At 36.7% G+C, this 18,280-nt stretch overlaps 1 long non-coding RNA gene across 1 annotated transcript; it reads left to right on the top strand.

Annotated features, from left to right (window-relative positions):
* The first annotated feature begins 5,210 nt into the window (after nt 1–5,210).
* LOC144446289 (uncharacterized) lies at nt 5,211–11,747 on the top strand. Its single transcript, XR_013481959.1, has 4 exons — nt 5,211–5,264; nt 6,158–6,276; nt 7,156–7,275; nt 11,710–11,747. It is a non-coding gene; the product is annotated as an uncharacterized LOC144446289 (long non-coding RNA).
* The last annotated feature ends 6,533 nt before the right edge of the window (nt 11,748–18,280 follow it).

An 18,280-nucleotide genomic window follows, 5' to 3' on the forward strand; every position in this document is an offset into this window, starting at 1 on the left:
AATGCGAATAATTTCCTATCATTAGAAATTCAGATATCTAAGATTGACTTCTTGCCAAAAAACTGCAGTATCACTTTTGAAATCTTTGAAAAGACCAGACTTTGTTATAGAAACAAACGAATGACCTTGTTTGAACACTGACTGAATGCATAGTGTTTAATTAATTAAACCTCACCAAGTGATACAGTGTATTACAAAAGAACTACAATGTATCACAAAGTGATACAATGTATTGAGAAAGTGATACAATGTATCACAAAGTGATACAATGTAGGGGAATGTTGTACAAAGTGCTACAAGTGTAAAAGTGTAGTACTTGGTAATTGATGCACTTGAAAGTTATATCATTTGATGCTTATTTCAACATGATGTGGTGATATACAAATTTAACCAAATGTCAATTTAAATGAGTTACAAAGTAATACAATATGCTACAAAGTGACACAAAGTTTATATAATTTAGTACTAAGTGGTACAGTGTATCAAAGGGTAATCTAATTATCTCGAAGTATTGTTTTGCTTTACTCTTATACACTCCACCCACACCAGCATCATAGCTAATATAGAGCACCTGGACATTCATCAATTTTCTGAATTTCTATCATAATCCATGACAGCCATACTAGTATATCAAATATTTAGAGATACATCCTCTTGCCAAAGCTCTAGTAAGTTGTAGACAAATCATTACTGTCCTTATTAAATCATTATTCATGTCACATACAAGAAGGTCACACAAATATAGATATTTTACAAATTTTTATAATCAAGATAGTCTTTTAAACTTTCCCCACCTACCAGTGTAGTAAGTTTAGTTATAGAAAGTTTTTTTTTTCTGCTCGGCATGTAAAATGCACTTCAGCACCTTTTGACCTATACCCTTTTATCATTGCATTTTTGGATAGTAAATGTTGCAATGTTTTCTGTATATTGTAATGCCAGTGTGCTGATTGCAGTAAAAAATAGATTTATTGTACTGTCAGGGATGCTCTTTTGTTTTTTATTTCATTTTTCATTTCTCTAGTTCTGTATTGTTTTTTCTCAATGACGTATTCTCCAACTCATGTTCCTTGAAAATGTTATATTAAAACAATGCATTCAGTATATTTGCCAGTTTGTGTCTTAGTTATTTCTGAATTTCACAGTTTTCAAATCTGTGGCCAGCACCATAGTTTTCTATCTTTCATTAATCCTCCTTGTTCTACTTGTACATCTCTCTCTGTCTCTCTGTCTCTCTCTGTCTCTGTGTGTGTGTGTGTGTGTGTCTCTCTCTCTCTCTCAATCAGTCATTCATTTCCTTGTCTGAAAGAAAGAGATGAAGTAGACGTAATTATGCAATGCATAACAATTACTTCATTTGGATTAAAATCTGATAAAGGAGAAGGCAAGAACCATACTATGCTACACCTAGAATTACCTAATATTTTACCTGATAACCGGAGTGTATATTCTGAAGAGGCCACAAAGGACAAGTACAGTAGACAACTGAAATACAATGAATTAAGCCTTCCTGATATGTCTGACAAGAGTTTGTAACAGTCTCAATGTTCCAGTCGCTCGCTACCCACGAGTTGAGCATATTACATAAGCGGAAACAAGGACTGAATCTTTTAATAGGCTGGAGCTTGGATACGTTCTTTTTGAATTTAAGATAAATGAATGACTGCCACGAATCCTAATGCAGAAACTCTGTTGCCATAGCAACCAAACGTGTATCCCCTTCTTCAACCATTACAGCCTATGGGGCATTTCCAACGTATGATTATATCATTGATCAAGTTTTTTGGCTTGAAGTGTTTCGATTTCTCTAGATCTTTCCAAATGATCAACTAGGTGTCTCCATCGGAAATGTTTCACTTTCTCTCGACATACCCCAATGATTGTTGATTACATTCCCGCGGGCCAGAGTGTTTTTCCGTTCTCCCCTACAACGTTCTGCAGTCATAAAAAAATAGTCAAAGAAAAGCTATCTTAAAAGTGCAAATGTGTTTGATTGGAACTTTCCATTACAGTGTATACGTAATCACTTGTGCGCCGAAGTTCCACCAGGTTTCATCCGTTTCCTGTTCTGGTGTGGTGGCCCGTATTAGAAGAGAACCATGCAATGAGGATCGGTTCCAAAATGTTGTGTAAAAGGATTTACGTATATAGCTTTGAAGTATATGGATGAAACTGAAATATTGCGTTAATAACAGGTTTATAGGCTATAGGATAACATCATACCGGATACCTCGCAAGGAGAGGTACCCGGTATGGTGCTCACAAAGGACTGTCTCTCCCCCGGCTGTGTTTGCCGTTGCCACAAAGAACCCAGGTGTCCCAAACAATTGTATTGTACGACCAAGGAACAATGTCGGACTGGTAACATACGTCGTGTTGTTGTTGTTGTTGTTGTTGTTGTTGTTGTTGTTGTTGTTGTTGTTGTCGTCGTCGTCGTCGTCGTCGTCGTCGTCGTCGTCGTCGTCGTTGTCGTATCTCACAGACTAGGGGACGATGATGTACTTTATGTCGTCTTTGCCTACAATAATTACACTCGACTTGTAAACTTGTAAATGGGTTTATATATTTGATTAAATCTCTTCTTGAGACCTAGAAGAAAGCAAACATGTGAATATTATCTGAAGAATATAATCAAATCATGTAATTTCTGGGGGGAAATATCATTGCCTACTAGTTGTAATCATTGTAACGTTGGTTTTTAGCACAACTGAACTTGTTCAGTAGTGCTATAGGGATCGCCCGGCGTCTGTCTGTCTGTGTGTGTGTGTGTGTGTGTGTGTGTGGATGTGTGTGTGTGTGTAAACAACTTAAAGTCAAAAACCGCTGAACCGATTGCCACAATATTTGGTGGGTCCATTACTTTGGGTGTCTAGTTGGGAAATTGTTCAAATCAAAATGATCGCATCACAGGTGTGTGATTTGGGTCAAAAAATGTGATTTTTGGTCAAAAAGCTTAAACTCAGAAACTACTGGGCAGATTGGTGCGAAATTTGGTGGGAACATTCTTAAGGTGGTGTAAAGTAAGATTTGTTCATGACGGGATGATTCCATCAGTGATATGCAAATTAGGGCTAAAAATGTCTCTTTTTGGTTAAAAATCTATAATTCTAAAACTACTGAGCAGATTGGGCTGAAATTTAATGGGAATATATCTAGGGATGTATGGACGAAGAAATATTAAGCTTACCATGATTCCATGAGTGATATGCAAATTAGGTGTAAAAATGTTCATTTTTGGTCAAAAACTTATATCTCAAAAAGTACTTGGTCAATTAGTCTGAAACTTGGCGAGATGTTTCTGAAACTGTTATTCTGCAGATTTTCTTAAAAACATTTTGACAAAATTGGCCCTAGCGACCATGACCACGCCCTTAGCAACAACCAAATGGCAGTATATTTTGGTCAAATAACAACATCATCTGGTAAGCAAGTGAGTAAACATTCAAAAAATGTATGCAAATACCCTAGCAACCATGACCACGCCCATAGCAACAACCAAACGGTGGTGTATTTCACAAAGATAACAACAGGGTTTAATAGATAATTGAATAAACATCCAAAAAATGTATGTAAATTTGCATAGCAACAAGACCACGCCCATAACAACAGCCAAATAATCACGTATATTGCAAAGATAACAACAGGAATAGAAAGACAGATGAATTAACATTTAAAAAATGTATGCAAATACCCTAGTAACCATGACCACGCCCATAGCAACAGCCAAACAGTGGTGTATTTCACAAAGATAACAACAGGGTTTAATAGACAATTGAATAAACATTCAAAAAATGTATGTAAATTTTCCTAGCAACAAGACCACACCCATAGCAACAGCCAAATGATCACGTATATTGCAAAGACAATATCAGGAATTCATACACAAGTGAACAAAAACATACACAAATGTATGCAAATATATCTAACAACATGACCACGCCCATAGCAACAGCCAAATGATAGCATTTATCGTAAAGATAGCAACATGGTTGGATAGGCAACTGGATAGTTATTCAGCAAATAAACACCTATTGTTAGCATAGACTAGCATATGTATAAACATTTTTAAAAACTACAGTTGTGCTACAACGCCATTGGCGGTATTTTGTTTATTTTGAAATTTGATTTGATTTTTTTTTTCTTTTCTTTTCTTTTTTTTCTTTTTTTTTTGGGGGGGGGCTTTTCATCGTTTTGGGGTTTGTAAAACTAACATATAAAATCGTAAACACACACCAAGGAAAACATATGTAGTAAGCTTAACGTGTACAGGCACATGTATACAGACATTGATAAAGGTAGCTCCAAACTACACATACACATATTACACATACATACACAGACATGCCAACAAAGTCAAAGAAAGATCTAGACATTTTACTACCCCCCCCCCCCTTTTATAACTACAAACATATCCAAAGAAAAAATAATAGAAAAACAAAATGTTATATAATAGCAACCGTAGATGGCGATATTAAAGATGTTCGCCCGACGCGGATGCATCCAAGCCGCTCGTGGAAGGGATTGATAGTAGAGAATACTTACATGTACTTAACTTGCTATAAACTCGACACTCCATACTTTCAAGTAGGTTACATGTAAAGTGATTACATGTAAGTGAGAAATATTGTTGTGGCATATGGAAAAATGTTGTCTTGATGCAAAAATGGACACAGTGTGTCCTGGAAAAATAATAATGAGTTGTAATAACATTTTCTTGCCAGAGAACAGAAAGAAAACAAAATGTACACATCAGATAAGAAAACAAAATAAATACAAAGATAAATTATAAATACTTAATGGCAAACTTGAAATTTCTGATTGGGCCACCCAAATTTTTCGGGTCTTTGTACACCTGTACTGTCATTGCATTCTATTTTTGATGTCTGTACTTACTAATACTAGCAGTGGTTGTACTGGTTGTATTTTTAGCTTTGTACATTTGGTATATGCATTGTTCATACTTAAAATACCTTGAATACATTAGTACTGTGGTTATACTTTTTAACCAAATATGAATAGGGTAAAAAAAAAATCAAAACTTCATCAGACAAGCTCGTAATAGATATAGATGGTGCAGGGGTAGGTAAGAAATCTTAGCGACGATACAAATATCGCATGTGCATATGTGCATGTACATGTTTGTAGTTCAAAGGTTGCTCAAAATGGAATCGCACATGCGCAAAACAGTAACAACGGAAACGCATGCCGTGTATTTCGGGTGAAAACTTGAGATATGCAAAATTAGAGGTTGTAATCAGCCTCAGGTAAGCGTTTATTTGTTGACAGTATTTATTGTACGTCTACTAAAGCATGGTTCAACCTGTCCAATTCTGCACCACCACGGTGTACTATATAGACGCTACACGTGTCGCGAGACTCTTGCAGACGGATACCCGGGACTGGACGATCGATCGCGGATCGGTTTACTAAATATTACTGACACTCACATTGTCCTCTTTACACGAAAGTGTAGGGTCTATGGGGAGAGAAAGGGACAATGTCAGATTTGAGTTCCGACTTACTCCGTCTGCAAGTAGGAATAATCACCATGAACGTGTTCATTGATTTTCTTCCACAGTTGTGCTACTAGTAGTAGTAGTAGGTATTGGTATTGGTATTACATTGTAAAACAAGGAGATAAATGGTGAGGGGCATGTCATGTCAGTTTTGTTGAATCACAGTCTGTCTATCAAGAGGATGATGTGCTGCATGGCAACGGTTGTTGTTGCTAATGTTAAAGGACATCATGTAGTGGGTAGGCAGGAGGGGGGGGGGTTACTCACATAGGAGAGTAGTGGTAGGAGGGGAAGGAGTGGCTATAACAATGACAAAATTCCCCTCCCCATTCTTTCAAACATGAATTAATCCTACAGCAAATGAATTTTGTACACCCCAATCAAAATCAATATGGCCATCTCCCCCCCCCCCCAGTGTACTTGTAGCCACCATGACCCAGGCCCTTAGCAACAGCCACCTGCCAGTGTACTTGTAGCCACCATGACCAGACCCTTAGTAACAGCCAACTGCCAGTGTACGTTACAAAGATAACAACATTATTTGGAAGGCAACTTGTCTCGATAAATTTTTAAAGTCATAGTTCAAAATTGCTCAGTTTTGAAATAATGTTCCAGTGATATTTAAATGTTTTATTTCCAAGGCTGTTAAATTCTTAAAAGAAGAAAAAAATGTGGAGAAAAAAGCAAAGTGAACTTGACATTCAAGCAGCAACTGATGTATTACTGGATAGATTTGAAAATAACACACTTAGTGATGACGGTAAGTCAGTGAAAATTTGACTGAAGTCAATTTGACCTCTCAAGTTTTTTTAAGGATCCTATAAACCATTTGATTTATCAAAGGTTCCAAATTTCTGCAACAAACAATAATTTTTGGTCAGAAACATTCTTGTTGTCTTGCCATCAGTGATATTATATAATTATTCTGATCATGCCATAGAGGGCAGTGTTTCAAAAAATCACTTTCTTGTACAACAAAGGGGTAACTGTTATTCTAGTATAATATAAGTTTTGGTTTTGTGTAGCGCGTAAAGGCCAGTTTTTCAATCCCACGTCCTTAGCATTAATGCCTCATGAGTGGAGTCCATAGAATCATTCTTTTATTTGGGACCAACTTTTTTATATGTCTTGAGGACAACTGTTTTTATCTCCTAAATTTTAAGTCAAATTAGAACTTATGATTATTATATATATAGTTGTGTAAGTTAGATTATAAAACAAAGACTGAACAACAATACGTCAAAATGTCAGAAGTGACAGTTACGTCATAAACTAGCTGTCACACAAAAGATTATGGTTGAAATTTAATTCTTCAGTGATTGGATAACTTTTAACTCTTTTACAAACAAAGTGTGTCATATCACAGTACTTGAAAATATTATAAATCATGCTACAGTTTGGTACACATCTTTGACCATTCCAATGGTGCAAATCTCTGACCATTCCAATGGTGCAAATCTCTGACCATTCCAATGATGCAAATCTCTGACCATTCCAATGGTGCAAATCTCTGACCATTCCAATGCTACACATCTCTGACCATTCCAATGGTACAAATCTCTCACCATTCCAAATCTCTAACCATTCCAGTGGTGCAAATCTCTAACTAGTCTAAATGTTGTTTATTTTTCTACTACAGATATATCTGTGATTATCAATTGTCTTTGGCTCAATGGACATGTTGTGATGGAAGCAAATATCAAACAGGAAATTATAGTGAAACAGGAATACGATGAGGAGTTGGAGGAAGGAGGAAATGGTGAGTTAATACAAGGAGGAGGAAGCACTTACTCTATATTGGAAGAAGGACCCCTTAACTTAACCCTTCAAGGAGGAAAGCAAGACTTTTCAGTGGAGGAAGGACTCCCTAACTTAGTATTTGGGGGAGGAAACCCAGGTTTAACTCTGAAGGGAGGACTCGCTAACTTTACTGTGAAGGAAGAACCCCCTGATTTTACTCTGGAGGTACAACACCCGAACTCAATTCTGGAGGAAGGACCCACTACCTCAACCCCTAAGGGGGACATAAAAGAGGAGGTAGGAAACCCAACCTTTATTCTGGAAGAAGGAAACCCTACAACCCTTGAGGGAGAAAACCCTGAATTTCAACAGGTGAGAGGGCACCATGACTTAACTCTAGAGGGAGCAAATCCTGACATCACACTTGAACACACAAACCAAGAGGAAACAAGCACTAAATTTCCACCGGACGAGACAAACAATGACTTGACAAAGGATGGAAGAAACACTATCTTAACACATCATTATGTGACTTGGACTACAGGTAGTTCTGGCTATGATTGTACTGAACCGCAAACTATGCCGAGAAACCATGCTGAAAATAATTCAGCAAGTGCACCATCTGAAATAGGTAGTGAAAACTTTGACTCTGAAAGTCCAACAATAGAAGAGAGATATGATGCAAACCAGTGTATGGATCGTTTTTGTGACAGTGATGATACAGCGTGTCAACAGGATTTCATTCACACTACTACTGCTAAGAGAAAGAAGCCATATTTATGCAAGACATGTGGGAAAAGTTTTAGTTTGAAGAGAACTCTAAAAACACACAACAGACTTCACACTGGTGAACAACTTTATGAATGTAGCGAATGTGGCAAAAAATTTACCCAAGCTACCGCTTTGAAACGACACATGAAAGTTCACAGTAACGAAAAAACACATTTGTGTAAGGAGTGTGGCAAACGGTTTAACTATAAATGTAATCTGATAACACACATGAGGATACATACCCAGGAAAGACCATATGCATGTAAAATGTGTGATAAAACATTTAATCAAGCCACTATATGTAAGAATCACATGCTAACTCACACCAATGAAAAACCACATGTGTGTCAAATTTGTGATAAGAGATTCCTAAGGAAAGATAATCTGAAGATCCATGTAAGGATCCACACAAATGAAAGGCCATATTCATGCAATGAGTGTGGAAGTTGTTTTAATGATAAAAGCACTTTGAATGTGCATCTAAGGCGCCATACAGATGAAATGCCATTTTATTGTAAAGTGTGTGGCAAGAAATTTGCTCAAAGTAGCAACCTAAACTCCCATATGAGAATCCACACAAATTTGAAACCATATTCATGTGAAGAGTGTGGGAAAAGTTATAATCACATCAGCTCTCTGAAATACCATTTCAAAACCCACACGGATGAAAGACCGTTTTTATGTGAAGATTGTGGGAAGTATTTCAGGAATAAAGCTCAACTGCAACTCCATATGAGGGTCCACACTAATGAAAAACCATATGCATGTCGAGTTTGTGGAAAACAGTTTAGTCAAAGCTGCTACATTGGAATCCACATGAGAATTCACACAAAAGAAAAGCCATATAAATGTGAAGAGTGTGGGAAATGTTTTGCACTAACTGGTAGTCTGAAATCCCATACGAGGGTTCACACAAAGGAAAAGCCATACATGTGTCAAGAATGTGGCAAGAGGTTCAGTCAAACTTGCAATCTGCGAAATCACATGAAAGTTCACACTGGTGCAAAGCCATATTCATGTGAGTTTTGTTGCAAAGGCTTCAGTTTAAAAGGTAACATGCGTACTCATGTAAAGAGACGACACAACAATGAAATGTATGTTGCTCATGAAAAGTTTGACACGGAGTTAGAGGAAGGAAACCCAGAGGTAACACAAGGAGAAGGAATTGCTAACTTTATATTGGAAGGAGAGCCTCCTAACTTAATCCTTGATGGAGGACCCCCTAACTTAATCCTTGAAGGAGAAAACCCAGGCTTAACTATGGAAGAACCCCCTAACTTAGTATTTGAGGGAAGAACCCCACATTTAACTCTGAAGGGAGGACACCCTAACTTTGCTTTGAAGGAAGACCCTCCTGATTTAATTCTGGAGGTAGGAACTCCAAACCCAATTCTGGTGGAAGGACCACCTAACTTGACCTTTCAAGGAGGAAACCCAAGCTTAGCTCAGAATGGAAGACCCCTTAACTTTACTTTGGAGGAACAAAACCATCACCTAATTCTGGAGGGAGGACCCCTTAACTTGACCCTCCAGGGAAGAAACCTGAACATAAAAGAGGAGGTAGAACACCCCAACTTTATTCTGGAGGAAGGAAACCATATGACCCTTGAGGGAGAAAACTCTGAATTTCCACATGTGAGAGGGCACAATGACTTTAACATGTGAGAGGGCACGATGACTTAACACAGGAGAAAGGAAACCATTACTTTACATGCAGTAACTCCTGGTTGGTGCAAGAGGGAGTAAACATTAACTTTCTACAGGAGGAAGGAAATGCTGGCTCTCCACAGGAGGGAGGGAAGTAGAACTTGACACAGGAGGGCGGTATAACGAACTTCAAACTTGGATGCACAAACCATGAATCTCCACAGAAGGAAGGAAGCAAGCACAACATTTCTGCATGGAGACACAAACCCTTACTTGATATAGAATGATAAAAACTGTAATTTAACACTAGAGGGAGCAAATCCTGACTTCTCACTTGAACCTGCAACCTCATGCGTGTAAAGTGTATTGAACAGTTTTAATAGTCAAAGCTTCTACACTAGGCTACCTTGAAGACAGTATTATTGTCATTCCTTCATTTAATCTGTTCTCAGTTTGAATTTTCATTCTGTTTTATAATTACTGTATATTTCGGCTACCTTTCAGTGGTACACTTTAATTTTTGTGTTTTTGTGTGTTTTATCTGTGAAGTTATTTTATCAAGTCCAAGGTTTATAATTCTTAAAGGCCTAATTTCTAATCCCAGGCTGTGATGTTAGTGTTGTCTTAGCAACAACATCATAAGGGTTAGATAGGATGATACATTTGTTCAGGACCAACTTTTTCTATAGCTCTGCCAGACAACCTTTTTATAAGAAACTATAATTCGAAGCAAAGTGAAATTTTATGTAATTACAAAAATGGTGTTTATGAAGAACAACAGACTGTATGTGTTTGCAACTGCCTGGCTGAGATTGATTATTTGTGAGCAATTTGTTATTTGTTATCTCTCTACCACACGAGGGCGCTTACAAAGCCGACTAGTTTTAGTGACCAATTCAAATGACCCTACATATACTAAGTCTCAGACAAAAAATTTGTCCACCTGGGCACCAAAGGAAGGGAGATGTTTTTTAAAGTTATTGAATATTTGGTTGCATAATTTTTATATGTATCACTGTGTACGTTGATGTATAGTTAGAAATAAAATCGGTATTTTCACTATTTATTATGCAAAATGCAAATCCAATCATGATGCAAAAAGCAAATAAATTCATTTGTTTTTAAAAAAGCACATACTCTTTTCTCCAGTCATTACACAATTTTTGAACACATTTTTTGGTGGAATGTTGGTTTATAAAATATTTCACTATTTGTATTGACCATTTCAACTTTTGAAGTATCAGGTAACTATGCAAATTAGCCGCTTACCTATCAAACAACTATGCAAATTAGATAGGTATTTCACTGTAAACAAGTAAACAATTTTAACTACTTTCTGTATGTAAACATAATCAATCTGGTGTTTACTAATGTATCAAAGGTATTTGTGTCATCTAATTTTATTGCACTAAATTTTATATTATGCTACAATAAATCAGCAATGTCTTAATATTTATATCTATCTATCTATTTATCTATGTAGATATATAATAATATATAACAAGATATATATATATATATATATATATATATATATATATATATATATATATATATATATATATATATATATATATATATATATACATATATATATACTATTACGCTCTGCCACTGCGGTATAGAGCACTGTCTTAGCAGATTGATACTCACCGAGTTATATATATATATATATATATATAGTGATTTGAAATTAATATTCCAGGAAGTGTAAAGCTTTAGAGAAATAAATAGGGTGTTTTGAAATACTTAATTTTTTATAACTTTTAGTCGGCTGTCTTCATTGAATACAAGATTGTAGCAGGAATGATGGAAGGAACATGAGTTGAGTTGAAACGATTTTTGGGGAGTAAAATTCCTTGGGTATCATGAAGTACATGTAGTATTCTACATACTGAAGCATATTTAACGGTCCCTTGCCATTGAAAGAACTCCAACCATAGGAGCCCAGGAACAAACAAACAAACAAACAAAATAAATAAAAAACTCATGAATATTTGTGTCTTTATTTTTTACTTATTTGTATTTGTTGTAGCATGGTACCTGTGCTCCAACCAGGTATTAAGACAGTAATGACGTCATCGTCATCAGTCCAGGTTTATCAGCCTGCCCTAATGTTTGGGGAAAGGGAGATTAGACCACGCCCACAACAGCTGATCTGTCAGTCTAGCAGGTATTTAGATCCCAGAATTTAGATATTGTACATAAACAACTTGATGTGGTAATTTCGCATACATACCCCCACCCCACTCCATTATGCAAAAAAACTATGGCAACAGTCTATATCAGAATCAGAATCTATATCAGATCACTTTGGCCATGGTGGGGGGGGGGGGGTGCATTTGGAAACAAACTGAAGGCAAATTAGGAAAACGTTAATCTTGGGTGATATTGCACGCATTTTGACCTGTGGTGGCGCTATTAACACTGTCATAACATATATGCTGAAAAATGTACTTTCTGTCCTAAAAATCTGTCGTAGTACATGTACAAGCTATTTTTCTCCTCAAAACATTACGGACAGTACTTCATTTGACCACAAAGGCTGGGACGAAAGTCATCAAGAAGTACGTTACAAATATTAACGGTAATTAACAATAATTTATTACAGTTTGAAAAAATTATCACGGGTCACAAGTAAATTCCCTAACGCTATTACGCCGAGATCACACAAAAAGTCGCAATTGTATAATTGAAAATCGATCAGTTGTACTAATTCACATGAAACTGATATCCTCGAAAACTTTCCAATGATATTGCTCTCTAAATATTAAAATAATTATTATATTAGTATAGTTTAAGCCTGAGTCGTCCCTTTGTATTCGTACGTCGATAGAAAGTTCGTATCTGTGTTGGGGCATGATCAGCGCTGTGTAATTATTCACCAACGTGGTTTCCTAGGTTACGCATGGTGACGTCATCGCGAAAAGACGAATTGCTGTGTCGTGTAAGTTTCAAAGACACGAAATGATAGATGTAGGTTTGTATAAATGAAGTAATGTAAAGCTGTCTTTGTAGTAGGCAATCAATATATGGGTCGATACTATCTAAATACGTCACCTTTTACACGATAAAAATAATTGACGTACAAATATTACCATGACTTTTCTTTCACCTTTACAACTTGAATGGCGCGATTTCGGAAATGATCCACTTCCGTTCTGCGATGAAATGCGAACCTTACACATAACTCGTAAAGTATCGTTATTTCAATACAGCGGGCAGGTAATATACAATTTATAGACACGTGGACATGAACCTGACCGTGTCGGGTACATTTCTTGTTTATTTCATAAAATGAATAAATAGAATGTACTATATCACTTTGTAAGTCGTGCATCAGAATTTAACGAGAATTTATTGATATTGCAGTAGATTTAAACGGAAAGAAAGGAGGAACATGTTAGACGGAAGGAATCATGGGTTGGGATTTGAACGAGAAGACACGAACATTTTGGGACGTTGTTAGGCAATGACGTGACTTGCGGGAGGGGAGACATAGGTAAAGAGGGAACGGGAGACACAATTATACAAATTAGGGAACAAAAATAGCCAAACTGCGTACATTGGTGGAGGGGTATCTTCTGATGGAGCCATGATCAATACAACAGGTAAACATGTATTACAAATGATGACTCATTTCCAAGCTAATAACATCGAATGTTTTTTATCAAATCGTGGAAGACACGGGGAACGAGAAAGATGAAGAGGGGGAGGGGGGGGTACTTTCATCGGAAACAAGTATAATTACAAATAGGTAGGAGAATAGACACTTGAAATATAAAGACTCGGGGAAATGATAGGAGGGGGCAGGTAGCTACAAGAGTTGTAGATCATGCCAATGTGCCCTATATAGTAAAAGATCATGAAATATTACCATGAGAACGTATCCGCTGCATGTAATAAAACACTCTTCAATCAACTGAGATTATTTTATAGATGTTAAATAAGACACACAGTAGAAGTTGTGTAAATCAAACTGAAATGTGTTAGGTACGACGGTTTTTGCCGTCAGTCTGTATATGTCTTGTATCCAGGCTGTTTGCCATCAGTCCGTATATGCCTAGTATATCCCGTAAAAGAAATTACTCCTTAAAAGTAAATTCGCACCACAAGTCATCCATCCATAGCGTTTTTAATATTACTCACATTTCTTGCGATTTCTCTCTCAAGTTGTTATGCCCACACCACACTATATTTCTGAAAGACATGTATATATCCCATATATGGAACTTGAAAAGGGTTTTCATTTTCTAAAAAGTGTAACTTTATATTTCCGTGTTCTGATCATCTATGTATATCTTTACGTCTATTAAAAACGTTAGTTTCGTTGTAAGAGTACTCCGAAGTATATTGTCCCAATATGGATCGTGACACCCTAAAAAGCTGTTCACTCCTACAAACACCGACATATTTTATTTCAGAATTCTAGCAAATTCATCCGTATATCTATGACAGTAAGGGGAATAAATATATATTATTTAAATGCCTTTCATCGGAGTTCAAAGGTGTCAGAAATTATATTTTCTTTGATGGAAATGGTTTCCCCAGATCAATAGGCTTGTACATCTACATTTGTACTTGGTGTCCCTCTTATGAAAACCAGAACTGTTATTTCTTCCGCGATACTGTAAAATATGCCGTAAAAGGGGCTGTAGTTTTGCGACAATGATCAAAACTTGTCAGTGTAAGACACAGGTAAAGTCTGAAATTTGCAATCTATAAAATGACAAAGCGGCATATTCTGTCACCAAGACCGCCTTTTTCGGTTTAAGTCATAGTCAACGTCTAATGTAAATGCAGCACGGTTTTAATTATCTAGGAGAAACTCGGCCTTGACATCGCGTGATAGAGGTAATTGAGTGAGTATGCACGAAGAGGGTTTGTAACTCAGCTCCCTTTAAAAAAAATAATTATACATTTTACGAGCTCCTTCACACATTAACTTTATGTATAGAAAAGTGACTGACTCGGTGTCAAACATTTTAGATCGTACGTTAGAAAATGAGGAATTACTCCATGCATTAAAAAACACTAAGTTGTATACGTTTTTGGTTGTTTTCGTTTGTTACGCTATTTACAGACTTCATATGGATAGAAACCCCATAAAAAATTTAGCCATCTTTTGGAGGCACTGTAACTTTAATAAATTTACCAAGCACGCCATATTATACAAATGTCATTGCTTAAAAAAGTCCTGTCTCGCAAGGACTGTAGAAGTAACTACATGACTCACTGAAGCAGCTATAAAATCAGTGAAGCCTTCAATAGGTCATTCAGCCAGATTGCTAGGTGAATTTCCTTGTTCAACACATATTTTGTATCCCTCGACTTATTTACAGTTACACACGAGCAATTCGAGTTTGATCCTGTCAGTTTCGCACTCAATACACTTCAGATTACGAATTATGTCATTGCTTAAGCTCTCCCGTTACGCCGCAACAAATCCTTGGTAAATGGAAATTCAAATTCTGTACACTTCTACGATAAAACCTAATCTGTTGAGTTAGGCCTTACGTCATAGAAAGTGTTATTTGTAATGATCATACGCATATACATTTCACTACACACCATGTTAAATGTGTCGCCTTGTTTCGTGTTCTTGAGTCTTGAACATAATGCACTATACATTTCAGATAATTCACCTGTAGTAATTCAAGTTAATTCAAGAAAGAAAAAGTTTACAACAACAGCTGGCGCAATTGCTGATACACATGTCAAAAATCTCTTCGAACCAGTCTTCCAAATCCAATGTACTTCCGGTATAGTCAAAATCACATTCAAAATGGCCGCAAAACTTTCTCTGAAATAAGATGTGATATACATCAAGTTATTTGTTAATGTATTGATTCTGTCCTTTGTAGCTCTGGGAATACATGATGCGCTCCGTTCACTCCGACATGTCTTCGTTCCACCTCATGCAGACGTGGCGGGGTGATCGGAGGGCATATTTCCAGAGCTATGTCCTTGGCATGCCAGAGACCTTGCACTGTGGCATTGAAGGTCATTGAACTTTCCCAGAATAAATGAATTTCGTTTTAAACATGAAAGTGGTGTAATTTTCAAGCATTTTGATAGTTTCCCCGAATGAGTTCTGCAGTAATCAACACTGTCATATAAAATTGATCGAACAGAATTCCTGCTGTACTCATTATACCTGATAGCCATACTTGCAAGCCAAAGCATTTGTTCAACTCCGGCAAAACGTGGGTGGGTGGGGGGTGGGGGGGGGTGGGGGTGGGGTGGGGGGTGGGTGTTCAAAGAGGTATGATAACAATACGAATATGAGTTTTCTGTCAACGTTATTGAGACATATTGAGCTGATTTTCCAAAAGACTTTCAAAAAACGAGTATTGGTTTAGAATGGTATTTTAAAGGGTTTACTTAAAAATGTATTGAAAGAATATTGGACGGTACGCCCCCCCCCCCTTATATATTGTAGTTGGTAAGTTTACAACGAAATCGTGTAGCACATTTACAGAATCTAATCAAGATCAGAAGGAAGTGGGTCAATATCCTTCTAAGTTTATCGGAATTCTCTACATCCTATAAATAATCTATTTTCCCCGTAAAAGTAAAGAAGTGTTTCCGGATACGCTCGGTTTCTAACGATATATCCTGATAACAACCACTTCACATTTCCTTCATTAAGCTCAGAAAACACTTGTATCATTGCAATACGTCAGAAAACTGATGACGTCATACGTGGTCGGGTTAATGACCTGTGACTCCAATTAAGAGCACGCTTTTAAATTGAATAGTGATGTCAGATATACGATTACATATGATAATTGATTAAAAGTACCTGATATGTGATCTTGCGGAACAAATAAAATAAAATATTTCTAATATTCACAATTTATCAAAACTGTTCTGACGCGTATGTTGCATACTACGCGTAGGTAGACGTATCATGATAGATAGGGGCAGCCACTGCGGAGTCGTAATGTCGCCAACAAGCAATTCTACCCTTGTTCAATTTATTCGAAACAAGGAAATCGCGTGGTTTTTTTTTATCCTTTCATATCTGTTTCTATCGATCAATGACTGATGCGATTTGTCTTCCATGAGCTAACCAATCTACTGTATAATTCACTTTAGTTTGATATACACAAACAGGTTTTATTAACCCAAGCATGTATGCTTTATATGTATTGTACAATAACTTGTCGACGATATTTACATCTTTAATACGTTTCATTCATTTGGGGAGAGCAGAGAGCGAACAGAGATACTTCAATTGTGGATCAAAAGATAAAATCTGACATTGGTCGTATATAGACTATATAATGTTCATGTCGTATGTAATATTATATTCTGTAAATGTAACATCACTGATCATGGAGGACAATACAGGTGGTCCATCCTTTCCCAATTTCTATTAATAGAGACGGTCATATAATTTGTAATTAATACTTATTGCCTTGCTATGCGGGCACTAATAGAGGTACATTTACCCTGAGGGCCGTGTGTTATAATTATATAGCAACTATTTCCCCGAGACTGGAAGCTGGGGAAAGTAGTAGCCCTGGGCTGAAAGCCGATGGAAATAGTTGATACATAACAGTACAATTGCAAGGGGTAATATGACGTGTACTAGCACGAGAATAAGGCAAGACAATATTAGTGTTTTATAACGCTTCACATTCACAGGCACATATACTCAAATCATAATTAGGACTCCTGTGCTACATTAATAGTGCCCTATGGAAAATAGAGAATGAATAATATCCGCCATTACATGTATATGCAAATTGAAGTCACTATGAGTCACTGAAACATACCACATGACACGATATAAACCAATCACTGAAGGTTGTATGAAATAAATGTGTTATCCTTTCACAGTTCGATCCACATGATAGTGTCTATATACCTAGAAAGCATATCTTGTATATTTCATGGGTACAGGTGAATGGTAAGGTAGCATCGCAGAGATAAAGTGCTCAACTAATAAGCCATCACCATTAACCTCAAATCTAATTTTTTTTCACGCCGGGTTACTATACCTCATAAATTATAACTGTTTTAATAATGTGATGAGAAAATAGCATGGATCCTTTCGTTCATCTGTACGATCTGCCTGACATTGGTAGCTTGATGAACCCCCTCCTCATGCTCCTAGATTATGTACATGAAATGGCCACAGCCGCATGTAATAGTCCCAGGCTGTGTGACGTGTGACGTCATGCTATGTGGGTACGTCAGGGTGCAATTATATCAATCAAATACAAACCCAGACGCATTTTTGTACTTGAACTTGAAGGGAAAGAATCTAAGCACGTAGGTACGCTTTTATCAAGAAAAAATTCAGTTCAGTGATGATCGATTTATTTGGGTCAAAAAGAGAAAAATATAAATCTAGAATAATAGTAATAGTTTGAAACAACGTCACTTCGCAAGCCACACACACAGACACCGAAGTAATATTCAAAGGTGAAAAAAAGTACGGAGTTAAACAGATTGTGGCATTTCACACAGTAATTTCAACCACCTTGAAACCTATGTGACTGAAAAGAAAACTGATGAATCAGATGTAATGTCTGTTATCGAATGTCGTACAACAGAATTGTAATATCGATCCAGTATGTGTTTAACCCATATCA

The sequence above is a fragment of the Glandiceps talaboti genome, chromosome 15 (assembly GCF_964340395.1).
Source record: "Glandiceps talaboti chromosome 15, keGlaTala1.1, whole genome shotgun sequence".
Lineage (NCBI taxonomy): Eukaryota > Metazoa > Hemichordata > Enteropneusta > Spengelidae > Glandiceps > Glandiceps talaboti.